General features: G+C 32.0%; 1 long non-coding RNA gene across 2 annotated transcripts; it reads left to right on the top strand.

The window, feature by feature from the left end:
- The first annotated feature begins 1901 nt into the window (after positions 1 to 1901).
- Positions 1902 to 4970, top strand: LOC147523400 (uncharacterized). 2 transcript variants are annotated; one of them, XR_015216044.1, is made up of 2 exons: positions 1902 to 2220; positions 4386 to 4970. It is a non-coding gene; the product is annotated as an uncharacterized LOC147523400 (long non-coding RNA). The 2 variants fall into 2 exon arrangements; XR_015216045.1 differs by lacking the exon at positions 1902 to 2220 and adding an exon at positions 2451 to 3382.
- Positions 4971 to 7872: the final 2902 nt, after the last annotated feature.

Raw genomic sequence — 7872 nt, 5'->3', positions numbered from 1 at the left:
ACAACTACGTGTTAAGTCTAGACCTCGCTGGAAAGTACCGGCTATATTGACCCCTCCGTATTAACTCAGACTACTGGCTGGCTATATTAACTCAGTTGGGACCCATTTACTAAGTCGCATCAAAATTTTATTCTCCTTCCAAAATCAAAAAACAAATCTATTATAATAAAATACAATGACAAGACAAATAGAGATCGAGATCGCGTGGGGATCTAAGTTAGATTGGGATAAATATACGATCTAGAGCGTTTTGAAACTCCTTTTCAATGTCATTTAAAAGTATTACTTAATAAACTAAATATAAATGAACGGGCAATTAATTACTTTACTCGCTATTTAGAGTGGTATTGCAATTAATTTCCTATATAGTAGTATTCATGTACTAGCTATGTGAGTTAGATGGGGGTACACATGTATGGTTTAGATTGTCTTGAAATTCTTTTTTTATGCTAATTCTTAATAATATTTATTAAGTGTTTTTAAGAGTTGTATTAAAATAAGTAATTAATTACCAACTAAAACTTATTTAGTACAATAATTTCCAAAAGAAAAGAAATAGACAAATGGAGATGGAGAGGTGTACGTTAGTTGGGTTTTGAGTCTTTGACTAAGGGTCACGGTATTGGCACCCCATAAATGGGACTAGCACCCCTTTGACCAATTCAACGGTACTAGCACCCCTCCATTAAATACACAAAAAACACTAACGGCAAGCACCTGCCGCGGGATCACACAATTCACAGCATCGGGTTGCCGCGAGATCCTATATCCCACGGAAGGTGGCTGCCGTGGGTCTTTTTTTTTAATAGCCACCATAAAAAAAAAAGTTAGTTGTCGCGAGATTATTTTGTTTACTAAAATGGAGTATTTGCTTGTGTTAATTATCAAAACTCTTCTTCATTAATTTGATCACAATTTTTTTTTATAGCATATGAAAATATTTGCCGCGAGATAGAAAAAGTATGGCTCGATTGTATATTTTTTTTGTCATAGTTTTGGTGTTGTTCTTAAAGTGTATAAAGAAATTTTAAAGAAGAAAATGAGGTATCCATATGTCGTGTGTGTTCAATACGCAAAATTTGAAGTGAAAAAAAAAACAAAAAACACAAAAAAAATATGTTGAGGCAACTGCCTACCGTGGGATATGCGATCTCGCGGCAGTTGCTTGCCGTGGATTGTGCGATCTTGCGGCAACTACCTGCCGTAGGATATGAGATCTTGCGGCAACTGCCTGCCGTAGAACTATGGGCATGTAGGGTGTAAAAGGACATATAAGGAATAACCATTATTGTTTTACTTTTTGTCAAAGGGGTGCTAGTCCCATTTATCGGGGTGCCAATACCGCGCTCCTTTGACTAATGCCAATTCAATGAATGATGGGTCCATTACAACTTCTTTCTCTCCATTAGTACATCCTATTTCTCTTCTCCCTATTAATTTGTTATTGAAGCCACCCATTAGTGCAGGCATTAGAGAAGCAGTGATTGTTTCCTTACGTTGCTCCACTACCATCAATTTCAATGCAATTACTCAGTAGAGATAAAGCAGAGCATGACTGAGTAACGTATCTCTCAACTATCTGTATAAAACCCCACTCCCAAAGCTCTCTCCCAACTTCATAAAAACTCTCTCTCAAATTCAAGGGCCAAGGTAAGAAATAAATGCAATCAAATTGAGGTTTGCAATTTCAAATGTTTTTGGGATAAATTTGTATAACTTTTAGGTGTCTATTCAATTTATCATGAAACTTGGCTTAAACACATCCTTTGGTTTGGTACTTCACTCTTATTTGCATATGCTTTAGTTTCATATTTCGGATTTTACTGATAATACCTAACCCACTTGCAACAAAATTCACTGGAAGCATTGGTTTAATTTATGGCTTGGTTGGGGTATTTGTATTGAAATTAATACACAATCTGATCCTATATAAGTAGTAGTTAGTGTTATTAGTATGAAGTATTTGATAATTTTTTTAACTGCGCTAGCTTTTGATTCTTTTTTCTTTTCCTCATTTTTTGCAAAACATGTCTGCTTCTTTTCCCCACTCCAATAGATGTTGCCCATGTAGGTGCGAGGGATAATTTTTTTGCTTCTTTTACAAGTTTTGTTGTTACAGATAATGCAACCTTACCAAGACCTCGATAGCCAATGTAGGGTAACAGATGGATGGAAAATATGGGACACATTACAAGATTATGGGACTCACTAATTTGAAAGGTAAAAAACAGCTCCTGGACTTGGAATTTATGCTATTGGATTCTAAAGTAGGCACTTTTCAGGCTTCATATTTATTAGTTTTTGAAAGTTTGTGTTGCATTATTACCTTATTTTTTCTTTCGGTTACGGCCAACTAATACATTAAATTAAATCTTCATCATGGACAGGGTACTAACGTTACCTTATTTTCTATTTGTGGTTGACTGTTGCATATAGGGAACAACAATGAACTTTGGGGAAGGAGGTTTACATTGGAACATAATTTTAGGAATTTTATTCCTTTTCACTATACATTGATAAGTCGTTACCGTTACCTTCTCTCAGAACTTTAAGCCTCTAATATATGTTAATTATAAAATCTCAGAAATATGGATCAAGTAATCCATTTTGTTTTTAGGATTAATGTTTGAAAGCAACTTTAATTTTTAGATTATTTAGTTTGTATATGAAGATGTTTCAGTTCAAAATTTGTATGAAATTTTTTTATTAACAAATTGGGGATTGAGACCGTTCCCGAGTTCTTAGAACGTATAAAATGGTGAGTTCACCTTCACAAGCAAAACTTGGCTTTGTGTTGTATTTTAAAGATTTTTTTTTCCTATTAATTCCTTGAACTAAGTTTTATTGTAGACCTCTCCATGTCATTGCTTGAAATTACCGGCTTGCACATATGTTTTGGGTTTGGTTTGAAATACTTTGTGATACAATAGTTGGTTTTACTGGATGTGGCGCTCATAGTTTACTGAGCTTCGGCATCATTTTATTTCATTTCATTTCATCGCTCTTTTTCTTTCCCTAAGGTATGACGCTAAGGAACCCCAAGGTATGATGCCAAGGAAGAGTTCTATTTCCAAGGTCAATTGTACTAAAAAACCTAAACTCTTAGTGCTTATCTAATTTTATGTCAATCAATTTGTGAATTCAGTCCTTGCTACTTGGTATTCCGCACAATCTTCCTAAGGACTATGATTCCAGTGTAAAACTGAAATTCAGTTGAAGATGCTGATTTATGTAATCGGTCTATTATCCTCAAATTGTGTTTGTGGCTGACTGATGCAACTAATGGAAATAGGGATCTCTAAGGACTAAGGAGCAACAATGAACTTTTTGGAAAGGTTTTTTGCAGTTTTACATTAGGAATTACATTGCCAACTGTGTGTGGGTAAGTCTCAAATATATATTAGGTTCATTTTTTGACTGTTTAGAAATCTTTGTTAAGAAATCTTCGGCTTGGCGTAGTTAGGTTGTTTGATGCCCTATACATAAAAACACTATGGGATTTCAGTTACGTATATATTTTGCCTGTATTGCTTGAATGTTTGAATCTATGATAGATTTTTATGGTTCTATATTACCTTATTTTTATTTTAAAAAATAATAATAATTGTTGCTTTTTATACGCCAAGATCACTTTCCCTTTAGTCATTTTTTAAAAACTTGCCATTCCATTGCAATGAATTTTGATATTACTCACGCACACAAAAAGTGTGTTTTTTTCAATTGTTGAATGTAGTCTATTAACTGTTTGAGACTATCTATATATAGTTAGTAGACTCCTTCATCCCTCGCTCCTTTTTAAGGGGTGCAATGAAGTAGACCAGGATTGCCAATTAGGCTAATAAGAGAAAGAGTCACAATTATGGCAGTTGGTTTGACCTATACGTGCAAACGAGGATAGTCTCAAGGCAGAGGCAAACAAATATAAACACAAGTCTATTGCTCTTATGATAATTAGATTGGAAATGGAGGCTATGCTATATTTATATTGCGTTACACCAGATCGACGCAATACATAACATGTACCAGATCTTAGATAGTGTTCATGACTTTGTAAGCATGATTTCTTTGCATTTTCATTTATCATTGCTGATAAATGGAATTCTTTGTACACTATGGGACTTGGGGTTGGATTCACAATGATTGTGGTAACAGAATTTTAGAAAAAGTTAGTTCGTACTTCATTCATTTGAGTTGCGCGTTTAAGAACTTATCATTTGATTGTTAAAAACTAGATTTTTTAAAGAAATTGCAAGCTTATTAGTATTTATGAAATTCTTAGCATTGGATTAGTTATGCAACATAAATTTGTTTTGTGCATCCTCCGATTTAACATATGTACACCAAACAAGAATTTACAGTTTTAGTGCATTATTGTCATGTTGCAGGTAAATACCATAGTCAAGGTTCTTTGTGAGGAAATTGTTAATGTCTTTTCGAATTCCGATAATGCAACTGAACTGATGTCATTAAAGAACATGCATGAATCGATGCAATAAGGATAGGGTACAAAACAATGAAGGTAGTTTTCGATTCTCTAAAGATATTCAAGTTGTGAAGAACAAGGAAGATCTACGATAATAAGGATAGGGTACAAAACAATGAAGGTAGTTTTCGATTCTCTAAAGATATTCAAGTTGTGAAGAACAAGGAAGATCTACGATAGACTTCACTGGAGATATTCACATTGTGAATAACAATTAAGATCTATGATGGATGTCTGCTATCATGCTTATGGCATGTGGAAGAATCAAGATCAAGTTGTGAAGGGATAACCTTGTTAAGGGTCTATTAAGGTTGTAGCACATCTCTTTATAGGAAACTAGACACTAGAGACAACTAATTAATATGTATGTATATAATTTTTTTGTTTACTGTAAAACACTGAAACCCTTTCTGTAACAGTTCCACAAATATGTAAGGTTTTGGATATAAACTTCACGAATAATTAGGAGATGACTTATTAATATGTAGTTCCTTTTTTTCATAAATAGTTCCACGTATATAAGTTTTGGATAAAAACTTCATGATGAATTATAAGACACCATCCGTAAGGTTTACCAAATGGTTATTGAACTTAAATTGTCATTGTAGGTATGCATTGGTTCACATTTGTTAACTAATGAAAGACTTTAGAGTTGATCAAGGCATACATGAGAGAATACAAATCCTTCTGTACGAGAATGTTCTAAAACACTATTAACAATATTGTTCTATTTCATAAATATTTTGTGGTTTTATATCCTTGAAATTTGAGCTTAATGAGCCTTATTTGGACATACAGTTTGTACAAAATAACTTTACAATGAAGCAATTTTTACTGACCTTAACCATGTTAACACAATTTTGTCATTTGTAAGAGCAATTATAATCGTGTGTATATATACGGTAAGTATAACATTCATAGTAGCACTCGATAACACGACCTTAGAGTTCAAACACAAATCCCATGGTTTTAATTTTTGTTTTGTGCTAACTACATTTTAGCACAATCAAACATAAATCCCATGGTTTTAATTTTTGTTTTGTGCTAATCACATTTTATTACAATGGCATTCCATATTGCTGCATTGCTACTATTTTGTTGTAGAGCTACTAATGCTAGCCAAGAGTTTGACGCAAACATACCATCCCAAATGATTGTTTTTGTGTTGATTTCTTACTTGGACTATTAATTAAGTACATTTATAATATTTTGGCGCCATTGTTTTCTCTTTCCTAACAGTGGCACCATGTTTTTAACCCGGATTCTCTTTAGTATTTGTTGATATGATTTTAAGTTATTTTCATTATTTTGCTACAGTACCCCGCGTTCCCTCGAAAAATATTTAACAAAATAACTGATATAGACAATTAACTATTTCCACTAACTTATTTAGTGGGGATTCTTTAAAAGAATGCTTAAAATCTTTTGTGCTTCAGTTCCAAACCAATACATTTCTCTCGAGTTTCAGCCATAATATGCACGCATCGTATTAGGAAGGTCCCTTTTCCATTTTTAGGCGTTACAAATCTCTCTAAAACAACGTTATATTGGGAAGTATACAATGCTCAATTATCTTACATTGTAATATTAACTCCTTCCTTTATCTCCTGTGTCATTCTTCACTTGTTTTTCCAGTGTAGTGTTAATAAAAAATCTAAGCTCTTCGTCTATCTTATGTTGAAGCATTTTAACATGTGAACCGGTTCGTATGGATACACACAAACTGACAATCTATCTATATGAGGCATGGGTAGAACTTGATATCTCCAAAATAAAAAAGAATAAAATATTTTTGGGAAAACGTTCGCAAGACAAAAAGATGTCAGAACAGGATGCTACAAAAAACGCAATTAGTTTTTTACAATAAGACTACAGATGTGAAATAGTCAACTTCAATTACGAGGACACAAAATAATATTGTGACCGCTATCGAAGAATAGAATATGCCTTTGATAAACTACTTGAAGAACATGAAACTATTCAGGAAAATTATCAAAAACTCATTGAAGAAAATAAACTTCTAAAAGAGCGTATTACAACTGAGAGGACAAAGAATGTTGAAAGTTATAGTGAATATCATAGCCAATACGACCCATTGGAAAATTAGGATGTCCTTGAGTTGCTTTTATCTCTTAACACAATCAAACTTACTTTTATATCCCATTTTGTTTTCTGATTTGATTTTTCTTATGATTGGTTATAAATAATCACTATGGAAAAAAAAAAACATCTTTTTTATTTATGATTTATAAAGGGTATATATTTTAAATAAATTTACAATTTGAACCTAACCAACCAGTAGTAGTAAATGTTGTCCGTCGGAAATATTTCTTAAATTCCTACTACCCTATTCTTTCCATTTATTATTCTGGTCTTGATTTCCTAGGTAGGGCAACTTAAATAAAAAAAAATTGTACAAATTATGGACCAATTCCTAGACTTAATTGATTGAATATGATTCTAAATTGAGAGACATGCCCCTCCAAAACCTTTTTTGGATATTGGATCACAATATTTACATGCCTTTAAAACATAATAAAACATCCATCAATATAATAAGTAAGTCATATAACCAACCGTGCCTACGGCACGGGTTATATACTAAATAACATACCTAATTGAATGACTACAACCAAAATAACAAACAAATAAATAAAACTTGTCTATATTTCTACAAACAATTCAACCCAAGAAATAAATAAAATAAAGGAAAATAAACCTTGACTCCCATTTTTTTTTTTTTTTTTTTTTTTTTTTTTTATAATCATCCAAACATTTATTTTTGGATAATAGTCAATAGATAGATAATCACATGTATTTTTTTTTCTTCGTTCAAAATTAATGTAGACTAAAGTGATAAAAAAAAAATGAAATTTTGTAACAAAAAAGAGAGTGAGGAGATTGAGAATGACGAAGGTGAATTTTTTGGGCGCCTAACTTTTTTTAAGGTGTTGGATTTTATTTTTTTACTTTTCTTTATCCTCTTTCATTTTTTGTTTAATTTGTTTGTAGAAATATAGGCAAGATTTTTTGTTATTTATTTATTTGTTACTATTTAATTGGATAAGTTATAAGTTTTTTTTTTTGTTTCTATTTTTGTTTCTTATTATTGGAAAGAGAAATATAATTTGGATGTCACCTAAGATAATGGAGTTATTAAAGGAGTCTAAATAGATTTTATACAAAGATTATTATCAACAAATATTATTGCCCAATTAGGGATAGTTTAAGAGTAATCTTATTAGTCACTCAACCCTCGCCTAAATAGTCAAGCACAAAAAAAAAAAACCCTATAAATAGTTAAGATATGTTTGGAGTGTTTTTAATTGATGTTGTGTATGAGTATGTCTATTTTGAGTCAATTGACTCATTGCAAGTTACTCTTGTAA

The sequence above is a fragment of the Coptis chinensis genome, chromosome 1, assembly GCF_015680905.1.
Source record: "Coptis chinensis isolate HL-2020 chromosome 1, ASM1568090v1, whole genome shotgun sequence".
In the NCBI taxonomy this organism is placed as follows: Eukaryota; Viridiplantae; Streptophyta; class Magnoliopsida; order Ranunculales; family Ranunculaceae; genus Coptis; species Coptis chinensis.
The sequence above is the reverse complement of the archived record's forward strand: the minus strand, read 5'-3'. Positions and strand labels throughout refer to the sequence as shown.